The sequence below is a fragment of the Lissotriton vulgaris genome, chromosome 4_1 (assembly GCF_964263255.1).
Source record: "Lissotriton vulgaris chromosome 4_1, aLisVul1.2, whole genome shotgun sequence".
In the NCBI taxonomy this organism is placed as follows: domain Eukaryota; kingdom Metazoa; phylum Chordata; class Amphibia; order Caudata; family Salamandridae; genus Lissotriton; species Lissotriton vulgaris.
The window spans coordinates 1,075,613,271-1,075,631,146 of record NC_141691.1 but is presented as its reverse complement, the minus strand read 5'-3'; the positions used below and the strand labels follow the sequence as shown (position 1 = coordinate 1,075,631,146).

Here is a 17,876-nt window from a genome sequence, read left to right as displayed (position 1 = left end):
ATTATAGAATTAGGCTGGACGCTGCAAAATCTTCGTTCAGGCTATGTGCCTTGGCGTTTAATCAACACAACGTCATTATTTTCCATTTTTAACCTTACTGATAAACAGATCAGTTTGGCACAGAAAGGAGCAGACTATACAATCCTGAGCATCGAAAAACTCGAGAGATTACCATTGACAATGTCAGAGAGTCCTGTCATTGAATGGATAATACACGGAATTATCACAATTCCGATAACAACTTTCCGATTTAAGAAGTGCCTTGAGTACATACCTGCTGGCCAATATGAACAATTGGGTAAAGGATATATAAAATCTGAATGGAAATTACCATACACACATTCTTGCTACAGTGACAGCAACAAAAATGTATTTCTTAGTGGTGAGAACTGTAAACATTCACTAAGCGGTATACTTTTGTGTCAGGGTATTAATTTACACGGAGCATGTGATGGAAATTCAAACAACCTTTCATGCCACCAGCTAGTCACACCTGCAACTCAGATAGAGCCCTTCTTTATGCAACTTTCAAACGGGAGTTACATTCTGAGAACAGATCACAGATGTTGTGGCCTTGTGCCAGGGAAAAGTTATCTAGTAAGAGTAACATCCATGGTCAAATGCTGTATGCAAGCATTGTTCCCGAGTGGGCCTGCAGACACAGTGACTCCCATCTGGCCTCGTCTGAATCTCTATTCTATACGAATTGATACATTAAGCAAAATGAAATCTGTACTTTTACAGACAACAGTGCCTATAACGTCATCAAAAGAGACGTATGATCTTCTAGTTGCAAGGACAGCTACTGAAGTTCATGACCTTTTATCAACAAATTGCCCCGTGCATTTCGTAGAAATGTTCAGCCAACTCCTTAACATGTCTAGTGCAACAAGCATCCCAGGCATATTTAAGACAGTCTTTACGGGACTGCTAACACCTTTCCAGGCAATTTTGGGAATCGTTCCTAATTTTGTTCACTCTGTTTTTGGCGGCATACCATTATTTTTGGGACTTGTCGCAGGGATTTTATTTTTGACCCTTCTGCTTCGTTATGGCAAGCCTCGGCTCAGACATAGCTCCCATGGGAATGGAAGAGACAATCCTAGCGATGCGCTACCGGGACAGGATAACTAACGTCCTTGGATTGGCCAGGCTGAGAGATCTAAACATGACCTGGTTCCTTTCATTCAGACCGATATGGCAAAATTGCATTTTACCTGTGCTACGGTGTATGCTTTGCGGTGATGAATGCGTGTTGGACATCTGTCTTTCACTTCCATCAGCAGTACCAATGGACGTCGATACTTTGCTCAGTCCAATAACGGCTCACGCATTGTGTTGTCCCCAGCGGCTACCAATCCTGATGACGGCATTCGTGGAGACTCCTGTGCTACAACCAAGTGGTAACAGTGGAGCGAGTGACAAAAGCAACATCATCCAGGTACAACGTTCAGTGAGCATTACTGGTCCCGACTATGATGACCGCAATCATTCTCACACCTGCCAAGTTACAGCGCTATCTAATTTGGTTGAACTATCACCTGAATTTGTAGACCAATTCTTTGAGAGCCTGTCTGATACGATGTTCTCACCCATACAGAAACAATAACTTTGGAGAAGCTTTCCGACACACAGCGTTCCCATGAACTCTGAATTCGGCCTTCAGGTTTGATCAACAAAGACTGCAAAAAGCTTTGTAGCTCTATTTTCCCGTTCAAGCATTAATTCTTTTTGTTTTGGACAATTTTTCCAAATATTCACCTTTTTTTTTGGCACGAACAATTCTTTGCTTAACGTAAAAACTATTCTTAGAGAACAGAAGCTTCAAACTTCTATTTCTAAAATCACATCTAGAGACATAACAACATTACATCAGCCTCTAGCACATGTTATTACAATGCATTTTTTTGTGATGATTTATCTCGCCCTTCTTCTGTCTGAGATACTTCATGTGTAATTCTTTTTGCATAATCGTTCATTGATTTCATATGCAATAATTTTTGAATGATTTCTATGCTTCAAAAAACGTACAGTACCTAAATTTCATGTATTACAAATACGCCTATTTCGAATGCATTTATGTATTTTGGGGTGGGCAATGTTACACATGCATCTAATTGCTCTAGTTTTAGTAATTTGATGGACATGAATACGTGGAGTGGGTGTTGCGTGTTTATCTAGGTTCCTGATCGATACTGCGACCTTATGCCCCTATTCGGCTATAAATCCATTTATTCCCTATATTGGCATAACCGTTCAAGTGCAATTTTCAGAAAAGTCATCTCTGGCCTCACACGAACAGAGCCACATTCCAGCATAGTTCTCTGCCACTTCCTTTGCAACCAATTAGTGCAATGACAGAGCAGAAGTCACTATCTGATATTCCTAGATTAACACTCCGAGTTCTTCAACAAGATAAAAACTCAGCAAACTGGGAAATCCCCCTTGCTTTGTTTTGATTAGTAATAGAACTCTAATGAGCAACTGATAGCTATCACTTCCTAGTGACATCTTTAATTGACGTCTTATGTCCAGCAAACTTGCGTCAAACCCAGCACCTGTCAGGTATAAATATTACCAACGTTGCCTTAAGCAATGTGAGCTGTGAGCTGAAAGCTGTCGTGCTGCTGTAAGCTGCCGTGCACTTTGTTGTGCATCCCATTGCTGCTGCAGGCAGTACGCTGCTGCTGTTGTCCCCTGGTGGTGAAGCTACTGATACCATTATCGCTGCTAAAGTGCGAACGATGGTGCAGTACGCTTAGGAGCTGAACAGCCGTCCCTCTGCGAAAGAAGCCCAGCAGATTCCAGCTGCCGCGGACGCTGTCCCCCGCCTCCTCCTCTCGACGCGCTGAAGAAAAGCCGCTGCCTTTCTCCTGCAGAGAAATCCAGCTCCGGCGTTTCCGGTCTACCCTCGCGGGTGACTGGGATATCGAGAGTGACCCCTGAAGGAGATACCAAACCTCCATCATTCTATTCAGAGGTATGGTGTTGACTAAACCCTTAGATGAGAATTCTTGAAGCAAACCTTGGCAAAACCAACTTAACTTAAAGCTACTTACTTACTCCCCTTCCACGTGTTAGGCTTAGGTCAGGCACACTGGGGTAGGCATAGTTAGAAGCCCCAGTTGAGTTTTTTAGCCTAATGTATATATGACTGTATATATGTTTTATTACTTTTAAACCATTGTATGGCTAAGAAACCATATCAATGCTTTTACAGTTCTATTTCGCAATCCTTATCTTACTGTACGTACTTTTTATCATAACAAGTCTTGCAATTGTGGCAATACATTTCTCTTGTACGAGAAGAAAGACTGTTCAATAAATGTTAACCTTTTATTGACAAACGCCCGTCTCTCTATTCTCTACATCTCGTGAAAGTAAACTGCACTAGATTGACTGAGTGAAATACCTGTCTATTGTTTCACACGACCCTAGAGATTGACTCTTGATCTGAGGAGCAAAGTTGTCATGTTGCACGGTTGTTGGAAAACTGAATCCCTTCTTGTCTGTGCCAGGGAAGCTGATCACCTCCCATGCAGAGAAGAAAGTTTCCAGTGACCTCTGAGCTAGTTGGTAACACACCCAATTAAGTTTAGCATAGTCAGTGGAGGCCTGGAATATCCGCAGTTCCACGTCGATACTACTGTTTATGTTATTCCAATGCGCAGGGCCTAGTGGGAAACTAGGAACTACACTACACTGAAGGCGAATTGGGATATAAGTACCTGCATCCCCTAGAAAAGGTTGAAGGATCTAGTCATTAACATGGTCATGATCCTCGGGAAATGAGTTTGTTTGACTGACCCTCAGACTCTTCAGGCAGTTTTTTTATGATCCAGCAACAGGTAGAAGGTCATATTCTGTTTCCTCAAGAGCATCTGCTAAACTTGGGAATGCCTCAAGAAGGACACCATGAAATAGTCTTCTCCGCGACTCCTGCTGCTTCTTCAAGGCAGGTATTTATTTGGAGGAACTGGCAGCCATTTTGGCATTAACTTAGGCCAGAGGTATTCAAACATTTTGATCCTGAGCCTCCCCTGTCTAAATGTTTTAGTAGTAAGGCCATCTCCTGACAAAAAAATGCTGGAAGTTGTTACTCTGCATCGACAACCATCCCCATCCCCAATTCCCACAGTCCTGTCGACCTGTTGGCCGCCTTTGATACTGTGTCCCACAAGATCCTCGTGAGCCGTTTAAAGGGAGTAGGCATAGGAGGACAGGCCCTTTCCTGGCTGGAGAGCTTTCTGTCCGGGCGCTCACAATCCGTCAGCCTGGGACCGTATCGCTCCTCCTCAAGGATGCTCACGAAGGGGGTGCCACAGGGCTCATGCCTAAGCCCCACATTGTTTAATGTGTACGTGGCCCCCCTTGCTGAGATCGTGAGAAAATATGGATTCACCCCGGTGTCCTACGCTGACGACACCCAACTTCTCTACCCTTTCCATTCCCTAAACTCCAATGTTAGGGATAATTTTGCTGAAGGCATGAGGGCCATCTCCAACTGGATGGCTGCCAACCGTCTCCAATGCAACGTTGGAAAAACGGAATTAATGCTCTTTGGAAAAGCGTCCATACTATGGTCCCCTGACTGGTGGCCCTTAGATCTGGGACCAGTACCCACCCCAAAACTAACAGTAAAGAATCTGGGGGTGAAGTTAGATCAAAATCTAACCTTGAAGGAACATGTGAGTGCAGTTGCTGGGGCATGTTTCCACACAATTGGTCTGTTAAGACGAGTCTTCCCATACTTATCAGATAACTACAGAAAGACCCTTGTGCAGACTATGGTGATAAGCAAAATTGATTACTGCAACGGGCTCCTGATACAAGCCAACGAGGATGCCATAAACCGCCTCCAGGTAGTCCAAAACACAGCGGCAAGACTGATTTTGAATGCCCCCCCCCAGAACCCCCTCCAAGCCTCTGCTGCGAGAACTTCACTGGTTGCCAATACGACAACGCATCAAATTTAAAATCTGCTGCATTGTTCACAAATGCCTGTTCGGGAAAGCCCCCAACTATCTGACCCAAAAGTTACCCCTCTACAAACCTGACAGAGCATTACGGTCAAGCAATCAATTGCTAATAAAAACTCCTCTGGTAAAAAAAACCAGACAAGGTGGCAGAGCCTTCTCTCTGGTAGGGCCTAACCTATGGAACAACCTACCCCCCTGCATTAGACAAACCTCCAACCACTCCTCCTTCAGGAAAAAATTTAAAACCAGCTTGTTCCTGGAAGAATAAAATAACTAACTATCAGTCGATAACTTCAACCTTTTGTAACACCTGCCATGCCACATCGCGAGCAAAAGCGCGGAGATACCCCGTATGGGGTCGATTCTTGCGCTATACAAGAAATTAAATAAATAAATAAAATATTTGGCAAATCATTTTTAACGTGAGGAAATAATATTAAACAGTGTTTAGCAACCCAAATGTTTTTGTATGGATGTGAACGTTTTTGAGTGGTAGTCATTAGATGTCAGAGGATTACTTTCAGCTACTTGCAAAAACAGATTAATGAAATTTAATTGAGCAAAGATGTCCAAATGGTTTGCTAGAAGAAGAACAAGCCAGCGGTGCTTACACAGCTGCTCTGCTTTGTAGTGATCCACATCCAAAAAGAATTGTCATACTTCATTTCAAAATGTGATTCAGCACCTTGCTCCAGTTTTAGACGTCTGTGTGAAAATTCGAAGCACCATGTTCAGCTCTCATTTCTGCACAAAAAATTGTAAATGGACGAGCTCTAGTGGGCTAACCCTTTATGAAATAAAACAAAATTTCTGCAGAAATCCGTTCTCTATCCATGTTTTGGACAGCAAGGACTTCCCGTTTTATTTTACAGTGGGGCTATAGAATTGGTGGAGCCACTTTCAACACTTTGGGCCTGATTACAAGTAGAGGTGCTATTTAACGCACCTGGTAAAAAATTATACCCTGGCGTTCGTTATTTATCGGGTGCGATAAATAGCACCCATAACAAGGTATTGGGGAATAAAATGCAGGTTTTGGTCTTTAACACAACAAAATCCGAAAAGGTACAGTAAATACCGTACACATTTCCCTGTTAAATTTTGTGAGGCTTGACCTGCCGAAACATAACGAATGTTGGGTTATTTAACGCATCTGATAATTAACAGAAACAATAAATAAAACCAAACTCATAATTCCGATTCATACATGAATTTTGAATTTGAATTTAAAAAGATTTATAAAGCGCTCTGCTACCAAGCGGTTTCCTGGCGCTGGGAGACTGATAGACGGAGGAAGGGGAGCACCAGGGAGTTACTATAGGAGAAAATCCTGGGTGAAAAGGTGAGTTTTGAGTGCTTTGGGGAAATGCAGGTATAATGTCATGGACCTGATGGTTGGGGGAAGGTTGTTCCAGAAGCGGGGGGCGAGAATGGAGAACCTATTGCCACCCACTCTGGACTTTCGGAACGAGGGACAATGAGGAGGGCCTGAGTAGCCGAGCGGAGGTTACGGCAGGGGAGGTAAGGAGTGACCATGGAGTTGATGTAAGCTGGGGCCGTACCAGCACGAGCCATAAAGGTCATGCAGCCCATCTTGAAGAGAGTTCTCTGCAAGATGGGTAGCCAATGAAGAGACTTCAGAATGGGGGTAATGTGATGATGCTTGGGAAACCGGTAAATAAGGCGAGCGCCTGATTCTGGATGGACTGGAGGCGCCGCAGTTTGTAGGCAGGGATGCCCACGTACAAGCTGTTCCCGTAGTCCAAACGAGAAAGAACCATGGCCAAAACAATAATTTTAAGTGCTTCAAAGGAAAAGAAACGGGAAATTTTGCGAATAATTCTAAGGGACAAGAAACAGGAAGAAACGACAGAACCAATCTGAGGGCGCATGGAGAGGTCCTGACTGATCTTGATTCCCAGGGTTTTAACTGAGGTAGAGGGAACCGGGGAGGGGCCAAGGGAGGGGGGCCAGAAGGCGGAGGTCCATGGACTGGTGGGACCACCAGTCAGGACCAACTCAGTTTTGTCCGGATTAAGTTTAAGATGATTTTGATTCAATCAATCGGAAATAAAAATGAGTGTGGATTGAAATTTGAAAATAGAGTCAAGGGAGGAAGAGAGGTCCAGAACGAGCTGGAGATCATCCGCATAATTAAATACGGAGATCTCCATGTTAAGCAGAGAAACAATAAGGGGATGAGTAGGGCTATAGGAGCAGGGGAGTTAAAAATGCCAGCGGCTTGGATACGCTCGAGCACAGCAGTGGTAAGGGGCCAGTCACCTTGATGGCTAAAAGTTGCTCGGAGGCATAGTTAAGCATAAAAGGGGCAGGGTCTGTGGCCCCGGCTCCCGACCGGTCGCGGACGAGCGCAGACTGGCTTGCCTTCGGCGCGGCCGCTTTGCGGCCGGGAGGGAGGTGTCATGATATGTTGGCCAGAGGTGGGAGTGGCTGAGAAACTGCACCGGCAACCCCCGAGTACCCCCAAGATGGCGTCGAAACTCGCCTGTCCCCGCAGCAGCGCCTAATCGGCTGTGCGGGCGGTGAGAGAAAGATAGTGGCACTCAGAAGTGCATGTGCAGAGAAAATACAGTTTTAAAAACACAGGCAAGTAAATTAAAATATACAAATGATCGGTGCTCCCGGCTTCCGCCTCAGGAGATGTGCGTGCTATCGTCAGTCATGCACGTGGCGCTAAGGAGCGCGCTACAAGTACTCACCAGAGTGGGGAGTGACCGAGACACTGCACCGGCAACCCCCGAGTACCCCCAAGATGGCGTCGAAACTCGCCAGTCCCAGCAGCAGCGCCTAATCGGCTGTGCGGGCGGTGAGAGAAAGATAGTGGCACTCAGAAGTGCAAGTGCAGAGAAATTACAGTTTTAAAAACACAGGCAAGTAAATTAAAATATACAAATGATCGGTGCTCCCGGCTTCCGCCTCAGGAGATGTGCCTGCTATCGTCAGTCAATACATAAACAGGGATTTACACATGTGACGGAATTAAGCACCCAACTTGGAATCAGGGCTTTTAATGTTTACGCTTGGAATAACACCACATATGGAAGGAGCACCATCTGTGCAGATTTCAAAAGAGTTGTCCCATTTTAAGCCACTGGAGCACAGAAAGACATTACGAATGTGAAACAGGGCTGATACTGTTTCATGCCCCTTTATTTATTTGGGAGTTTTATATAGCGCAAACTTTACCCAAATCGGGTGTCAGAGTGCTTTACATAGCACTAGTAGCGTTACATGAGGACACATTCATTTTTGTTAGGTACGGGAGAGTAAGTGATTTGCCCAGAATTACAGGATGTTCAGTGTCATTACAGAGACTCGAACTCCAGAATCGAGGTCGACCGCCCTAGCCGCTAGGCCAACTCCTCTCCCCTTTTTTCTTATGTAGATTATAAAATCTTAAAATATTTCAGTTTGTGGCAGTATCAGACACAAGCAATTACACAAACTTCCTTTGATAAGTCCGTTGCTTGATCTAATTGCAAAGCAAAAAAAACTTGATTTAAAGTGTGCTATGAGATTGAACACAGACAAACACTAACAGAGCAGGAAACCAAGAAAGAAAAGAGTCCCCCACCTCCCTGACCACAGAACGACAGACAGCTGAGTTGACCTTGCATGGATATTTGGACTAGTGATGTGCAGATCACTGTCGGTTGATGATTCATGTCAAATGTGTGCTTAATTTATGAAAATAAATTCCAAAGTTCAATATCAATTAACAGCACACACTTGCTGCTTCATGTGGGAAAGCGGTCTTTTTTAACTTCTTGCAGTTCCCAAAAATTACTTTAAAATATCTTCTTAGGTTTGAATGCATAAAACATGAATAACACTTTGTGTCCGTTTCACATGCATAAAACATAATTTCAGCTGGTCCTGGCTTTCTTTAGTAGGCAGCCCGTGTGAGCCATTATCAAGGTTTGCCTTCTTCTCTGCCCACCCTCTAGTGATAGGTGACTGGGTGGATGACAAGCTTAAATCCACATCCTACCTGGTTAGAGCTGATATAGATAGAGCATGGCACGGATATTTTTATGTTGCTTTCCATACCATTTGCTAGGCCTACAGTGATCTGCACATCACTAGTCCAAATATCAATGCAAGGTCAACTCAGCTGTCTGTCGTTCTGAGGTCAGTGAGGTGGGGGACTCTTTTCTTCCTTGGTTTCCTGCTCTGTTAGTGTTTGTCTGTGTTCAACTGCAGCTCCCTACCTGCTTACTTTAAAATGTAGCTTACTTACTCCCATCCCCTCTTTATCCCACAGATACTTTACTGATGCCTCCCCTGCAGTGCTTCCAGCTCTGTTGCTTGTATTATTTTTAGGTTTCTTTAGGCTTTTTGAGGTTTATGTAAGTTGGGCGTTTTTTTTGGTAGGATAGTTTGGTTTGGGCTTAATTTAAAGGTGGGATTGGGCTTGTTTTTTCCTGCCAGCCTCTGCTCACTTAATTATTCCTGCGGTCTCCACCCCAAACCCCTCCCACAATAGTGCTTGTTTGGGCCCCCTCCCACCCCACCCCTCCAATACCAATCAATGCTTTTTATTAAAAAAATGTGTGTATTTTAGGGCGAACATTTGCCCACAACCATTCACAGAATGTCGAAGCGATGCAGAGGCTCCAACACGGATCCTCAGCTCAGGGGTCTACAGTTCTGGCTGCTGAGCCATGCCCTGTCACTCTGGGGATCTCTGCTGGAGTCGCTCTTTGTTTGCATCAAGTCACGCATGAGCAGCAGCCCGCTCTCCGCTTTTAGTTTCATTCTGTAGTGCTTTCCAAAAGCACCAGTTACGTTACACAATTACAGATTCATATTTTTTATAGACACAAGGAGGTTATTCAGCAGCTCAGGACATTACTTAAATGTTTATAACAGAGCTGCTGATTAATCTCTCGGTGTCTACAAAAAATATGAATATGTCACTGTGTAATGTAACTTGTGCTCATGTAAAGAGCTAGGAAAAGTTAAACAAAAAGCCTGCAGAGCGAGTGAAGGCTTTGCTGTCACTGGATTAAATACATCAAGTAATGAGGAATTCTGTGAGAAGTTGGCCTGATATGTGATGTCCACTATTCTAGTGGGCACCCTGTATCAGTCCAAACAACCCTTATGGTGATGGTTGTAAAGTCAGCCTTATAGACCAGCGATTCTAGTGGTAGCATGGGCAAAGCAGTCTTAGGCTAATACTTCAGAGAGCATGTGAAGCCAATTGTTTTACCAACAATAATCCCTTGAATACCAAATGAAAGGACACCACACAAGGTATATATCAAATATATATGTATTTATTTCTAACACAACCCCTTTGCACTCTTTATGAGGTCAGAGTTCGAGATACAGCACAAGTTACTCAATAAGCATACTATAAGTTGCACAAATACAAATCTGCCCTAGGGGCCTCACGGACCATATACTAAATAAGTGGTATAAGAGCCACTTCAGAAAAGGTGAGTAGGCCTAGGGCCTAGGAAATCGTTGGGGCTACACTGAATAACCAAAGGTTAGGAAGCAGGAGTCCCACAGGATGTGTGTGCAGTGTCTAAACACACACGCGGTTTCTCATAGACTTTCAATGGGAACGTAAAGTTTACAAAGTAGTTGATTTCGGACACTTACGGGTGGACTACGGGAAAACCCAGTTAAAGTAGGACACTTGGATAGTTATTACCCACGGGAGCACCGGAGTACTCGAGTTACCTCACCCAGGGAAGCCGGGTGCATAGGTGTTATTTCGTGTCAGGTTTCGTCGTCGAATCCTATGGAGAGCTGCAAGAAGATGCTGCAGGCGACCAGGAGGAAGATGTCCGGGTGGATCGGAGAAGTGAAGAACCTGAAATCAGAGGGGACAGAGTCAAGGGTCACTAGCCAGTGACCAGGAAGGAACCAGGAAGGAACCAGGCGATGTCGAGATGCAATCAAGTGAAGAAGTGAAGCTGGTCTCTGCAGCCACGTGGACCAGGAGGCGTCGACGACGACTAGGAGCTGGATACAGACTGTCCCACGAAGGATCTCGCTGTTGGCGGTGTCGGCTTCCGAATCGGAGTCAACAAGCTTTGGCAAAGGCAACCCATGCAGGAAGGAAAGATTGGCTTCTAGTTCAGACCAGCAAGGTCTGTGGAGCTTCCCCTTTACAGAAAAGCAGGAGCAAGCCCAGAGCAACCAGGCAAGCAGCGTTGATTCAAAAGGATGTCTTCAGGAGGGCCACTAGCCAATGGGCTAGCAACCGCAAAGACGCGTCGAGGAGAAATGCAGGCACAGGCCCCACGCGGCACTCGTGGAGTGTGGAGGGCTGAGCTTCGGTGCACTTACTGCTCGGGGTTGGGGCTTCTCAAACCCCAATGTACAACTTCGAAGACGCCTCAGAAGCTGCACAGTTCGCAAAAAGCAGGTACTGCAGGTTGTCTGGTCCCAAGTCTCTCGTGTCCGCCACTGGTCTCAGCTTTGCTGTGGATGTGGGTCAGAGTCAGAGAAGTCTGGAAGTCCAGAGGCTGCGTCGCTATGTCTTCGGGTTCCAGCGGGAGCGTCGACAAAGCAAACCAGCAAGTCACTGATGGTGCCTGTTTGCACAGGATGGTCACTCCTTGACCACAAGGGAGATTCTTCAGTCTTCTAGTTGCAGTAGAATGTCGAAGGTCCAGAGTTTCATTTAAGAGTTTCAGTTCAGGATAATCTCATGTCTCTAGACACAGCTCCTAGCTTTATACTAATCTAAGGGGCTGGATTACCTGCTAGGTCCCTCCTATGGGTGGAACCTGGGAAGGGGGTGGTTACACCCCTTTCCCTTTGTCCAGTTTCGCGCCAGAGCTGGGGCTGGAGTGCCCCAGCAACTGGTTTGAACCGGGCTATGCATGGAGCACCTTGTGTGCCCCAGGCAGTGTCTCATTTCTTTCAACCCACCCTGCCCCAATACACTATAGTCTGTCTGGGGAGGTGCTAGCACCTCCCAAGGCAGGAAACCTATCGTCCAGGCCTCCCCTGCCGGAGTTTCGTCTAGCAGCAGGAGGTCAGACTCCTGTCTGTGGCAGCAGCATCCATTTTGTAATGCGGAGGCTCTGTTTAACTTTAACCGGGTAAAACTACAACTACATGTCTTCTCCCTCTAGAAGGGTGGAATGCTACCCCCACCACTAGGACTGGCTGGGGGGGGCCGGGGGGATAGTATTCCAAAACATATGACACCTTACACAACATGTTTTGATAAAGCCAAACCAAAGTTAGCATTAACCGCGAGGATTATAATACACTTGAGTATATGGTATGGCTATATCAGAGAACAGCTATAAGGACATGGTTCCGAAAGCTGCAGACAGGCTCAGCTCATGCTAGAGCACCATCTCACATAAAGCCAAGCACTCTGCTTTCAGGATTGTCAAGGCCTGCCATAGGAGTGACTTATAGGTATATATGTGTCTATATGTAATGGTAGGTATAGGGATACTATACCTCAGCAAGGGGTGATTACACAACCTTGCCCCAGCTGAGTGATCAGCCAGTTGTGTCAGTTTGGATGGCCAGCCAGGGTTGGCATAATACATGCTGCAGCCCCTGGTAGGCCTTGGATGCACCTATGCCCTGGCTACCTATGGTACACTATACAGGGGCTCACAAAGGTGACCCAATACCCAATTGGATATGTACCTAAAGTACATGGTATGAATTTAGAGAGAGAACAACTGGACTGTGGGTCTGATTAGCAGGCCCACAGCCACACTAAAGTCGAAAAACCAGTGTATCAGAGCAAAAAGTGGGGGCGACCATAGGAAGCAGACCCTACTCTCCTACAAATTCCATTAAATACCTACAGCCTGATAACACTACACTGGTGTCAGTCTCTCCAGTGTAGTGTTATCAGGCTGTATGCATTTAATGGAATTCTTCCTCAAGACACTGCCCGTCCATTGCGCAGCCTCTGATGTGCATGGTTCTCCATCCGGATCGACCATCTTGATAAGTCACTAGGGGCCTAGGGTCTGATAATGGTGGCACTGGATGGGGTGGAATTTTATGTATTTGTTTATTTTTTTATTTTATGCGTTTTTATATAGCTCAGACTTTACCCGAAGGTGTCAGAGCACTTCAGCATAGGAACAGCAGCGTTACATGAGGAGAAAATTACAAGTGGGCATGTTACAAAAGCAAACGTTACGTTACATGAGGCAAAAGTGACAATTGTGCATGTATCAAAAGCAAACAAAATACAAAAAGAGGTAGCAAACAATACGTTACTATAGGCATGCAGTACAGAATTTCCTACAGTGGAATAACTTCCTTCAGAGAATAGAGAGGGTGTGAATTAGATTTGGAAGTGTCTTTGAAGGAGGAGAACTTGGAGGTCAGTATTGAAGGACCGGGAAGAGGTGGCGGTCCGGAGCTGAGGCGGAAGGGAGTTCCAGATTCTCACCGCATTGCCTGAAAAGGATTGGGCCATCGATCTTTCCTTTTTGAAAGTGGGAGGTTCAAGCAATGCATTTTCCGCATTATGTGATGGTCTAGAGCCTCCAGAGAGTTTCAGTTTATTTGCCTGGTTGCGGGGAGAGGAGGAGTGCAAAGGATTTGTGGGCGATACAGGCAGTCTTATAGATGGGAAGCCAATGAGGGTGGATAAAATGGGTGCGATGTGGTTGCTTCTTTTGGCCCCATATATGAAACAAGCTGCTGAATGGACAACAGATTTAAGGGGGTACAGGTGGGATTTGGGGAGGCCAGTAAGAAGAGAATTGCAGAAGTCCAATCTAGAGAACCAGCGATTGGACCAGGGTTTTAAGGTCGTGCTTCGGGAAGAAGCGACAAATCCCCCAGGGAAGGCGCAGTTGGTATCGAGCAGACTTTGTAATGGAACTGATGTGGGAGAGTAGATTTAGTTTATCGAGTACGACACCAAGGGTTTTTGCGCTGTCGACAATGATGGGCTTATTGTTAAGTAGATTCATCTGATCCATCCATGATTGAATCGGAGGAGGAGAGGAGGAGGAATTCAGTTTTGGAGGGATTCAGAATCAGTTGATGAGTTAACATGCAGTTTTGAATGGAGTCGAGAGTAGAGTTTAGGATGGAAGTTTCTAGCAAAGTACTGCTAGGCTTAATATCCAAGTGGAAAAAATGACAACTAATCCCTGAATTAATGTTGGCACAAGTTGTGAATTTCTTGAAGTCTTTTTTTAACAGGGCCCCTTGGTAAAGCGAATGTACTTTTACCGACTGGTTGCTTCATTGTTCGCCCCACACCTTGTGGCAGCAAACACCCAGCCGCGCAGTGAAACCCTCTCTCCACTTTAACAGCACTGCGGGGGAGAGCTTGTTCAAGAGTTTTCTCCTGGTGGGTTGTTGCACATACCTCTAGGTTAAGACAAGAGAGTAAAGCTACTGTGTTTTGCCCTTGCTTTATGCAACTGGTTATGAGTGCAGGCTTTGAGATGTCAAAGTATATTATGATGATGTTTTAAACTTTCAGAACGCATTCATTAACTGGCATTATATTGTACCGTAAAGTATGTTTGGAGCAGACAGTGATATACTTGAAATTACGTCACCTGAAAACCTTGTGTATTTAATTTCTTTGAAGCAAATTGCATTTAATGGGTGCCAGGTTTAATCTTCAAATGCAAAAACAACAATTGATGGACAGAATGCAGAACAATGTCAGACATTCACCCTAGTACAGAGATCTGGGCCTAAATCCATCGTTTTTTTGCACTCCACACCACCCCAGTTCAGACATGGCCATATGCTAATCAGCCTTGACCCTGTGCCTCATGGGAACAGTCCAGCCCGAACTGCCAAGCCATGTCTTTCCTGGACCGGAATCAAGCATCCTAGGACCGGTTTCAGCCTTCTTCAGCCAGGATAGCTTGACTCCAGTGGTGTGGAGAGCATGGAACTCACGTCTGAGCATACCCATCCCACTCGGGGTGACAAATGCAAAGACAACAATTGATGGACAGAATGCAGAACAATGTCATACATTCACCCCAGTACAGAGATCTGGGTCTAAATCCATCGTTTTTTTGCACTCCACACCACCCCGGTTCAGACATGGCCATATGCAAATCAGCCTTGACCCTGTGCCTCATGGGAACAGTCCAGCCCGAACTGCCAAGCCATGTCTTTCCTGGACCGGTTTAATCTTCAGGCACCGAGGTCTACCGTGGAAACCAGATGAACACACACAGACTTTTATCAGTCAAGTCTAGCCAAGCAAAACAATTGTACTCCGTCTCCCTCCCTTATTGACGGTTTTTATGCTATTAGACTCAAACTCCCTCAATAGTCCCAAGGATGGGCAATGACATGTTTAAAGCAACTCATCAATTCATCTAAGCCACGTCATCTTCTTCACTGTTACTGCATGGCATTTTTGCCTAAAGCTAGATCCCTTAATTCACTCTGCAGACATGACAAGGAGAGCCATCAGCAGAAACAAAGTCAGTTGTTTAGGAGCCACGGTAACCGCAGGAGGGATAGGCATGGCAGAGACCAGGATAGCGGCTTCTGGGGCCCAAGACGTGGCTGCTGTGGCCGGGGGGGCTGTCCCTTGGCTTACACCAGTGAAAAGACGAGACAACCACTTTAGAGTTCAGCGTTTCTTACCCTCTTACTAAGAGGTCGCCTTTTTCTTATTACACCTATTGCAATGACTGTAGCTGGATTTTCTAAGCAGCCTTAAAACCGCCATCGACCTTTATGTGCACAAGTCCAATCGGTGTTCTAGATAGTCTATCGCAGGTACCAGGGCTTTAAGTGGGGCGGTTCCTGCAGGTGCTCAGCACTGGCAGTTCTTAAAAGGAGGTGACTAGATCCATTTTCATCCTCTGAGTAAAAGGAAACTTTAAAAAAAACAAAAAACTTTGCAATAGTACCTGCCATCACTGCTTTTGGTGCAACTTCAGAGACTCATTTTTTAGTTTCATATAGCACAAACTTGGAGTGCTTTATTACATTACGACATTTTCATGTTTTGATTCACAGGATGTTGAGCCGACCTGAGGCTCGAACCTGCGTTCTCCGCTTTAAAGTAGGCTAGACCTGCGCCATAACCTCACCCACAAACATGGAAGGATTTTCAGTACTATAAACAATGAAGCCAAAGTTGCTGCTCATTTATCTTATTCAAATAACAACCATTGACAAAGCCAATAGTACTGGCCTGTTGTAAGTGTACTGTTACTTGTATTATTTATCTGGATGCAGAGACATAAGCAGCAAAATACCTGTCTGGCGCCACACTATGCTAACCACAGATTTTTAGTGTAAGTGTTTTAAGCCACGCATATAACTAATCAGCCATGCCCCTATAAGAGATCCTCCAGTTTGTTCATCCCACTTAAGCCCTGCCGGGTACTGTTTTGTTTCTTCTGTTGCACTCTTGCCCCATTGCTTATACACCATGTGGAAAACAGTAACAGTGACGGCACTAAAGACCCCAAGTCCCAGTGCTTTGCTGACGTTTGACCTGATTGACCCCTCAGGCTTCTTGAAGCCTGACCTTTACTTTAATACAGTTGCATGCATTAATACATGTTATTTTCCATCTTGTACTTTCTTAAATCTAATTGGGGGGTAAAAAAAACAAGCATTTACAATGCAATGGTTTTGCCTTTGTTAAAGTTAGAGCTATTGGCATTGCTCTTGACATTATTTTTATTTATGTTTTTTTTAACATAAATAAATGGCATTGTCATTTACAATGCCACTAGCTTTATCTCTCGCAAATGACACACACAAACACACACAGAGCCCCCCCACACAGAGCCCCCCACACACACAGCCACACAGAGCCCCCCACACACACAGCCACACAGAGCCCCCCACACACCCACACAGCACAAGCAGGCAACAGGGGCACACAGAGGCACAAGCAGGCAACAGGGGCACACGGAGGCACAAGCAGGCAACAAAGGCACAAGCAGGCAACAGGGGCACACAGAGGCACAAGCAGGCAACAGGGGCACACAGAGGCACAAGCAGGCAACAGGGGCACACAGAGGCACAAGCAGGCAACAGGGGCACACAGAGGCACAAGCAGGCAACAGGGGCACACGGAGGCACAAGCAGGCAACAGGGGCACACGGAGGCACAAGCAGGCAACAGGGGCACGAAAACTGAGGCACAAGCAGGCGACAGGGGCATGAAAATGGAGGCACAAGCAGGCGACAGGGGCACGAAAACGGAGGCACAAGCAGGCGACAGGGGCACAAAAACGGAGGCACAAGCAGGCAACAGGGGCACACGGAGGCACAAGCAGGCAACAGGGGCACACAGAGGCACAAGCAGGCAACAGGGGCACACAGAGGCACAAGCAGGCAACAGGGGCACACGGAGGCACAAGCAGGCAACAGGTGCACACGGAGGCACAAGCAGGCAACAGGGGCACGAAAACTGAGGCACAAGCAGGCGACAGGGGCACGAAAACGGAGGCACAAGCAGGCGACAGGGGCACGAAAACGGAGGCACAAGCAGGCGACAGGGGCACGAAAACAGAGGCACAAGCAGGCGACAGGGGCACAAAAACGGAGGCACAAGCAGGCAACAGGGGCACACAGAGGCACAAGCAGGCAACAGGGGCACACGGAGGCACAAGCAGGCAACAGAGGCACACGGAGGCACAAGCAGGCAACAGGGTCACGAAAACAAGCACAAGCAGGCAAAAGGGTCATAAGCAGGAATTGTAATTTAGACGGGGCTGAAGTGGAGAACGGTCAGTAGGGAAGTAGTGCGGCTGGTGCAGTGGTACCAGGCCGAAAGGTGAGAGGGGCTGTCTGCACCCCAGTTTGGTGATACAAAAGGGGGTGCTGAACTGTTCCTATGGAGAGATAGGGAAAATTTGGGGAAGATTTACCTGGCGTGACCAAGGGTGTTCGAATGATACCCTGGGGCATCCAT

The 17,876-nt window shown here is 46.0% G+C and overlaps 1 protein-coding gene across 1 annotated transcript in view; it reads left to right on the top strand.

Annotated features, from left to right (window-relative positions):
* Positions 1-17,876, top strand: part of DNAH5 (dynein axonemal heavy chain 5) — a 5,605,957-nt gene that overhangs the window by 1,231,646 nt on the left and 4,356,435 nt on the right. The gene's annotated exons all lie outside the window — the stretch shown is intronic.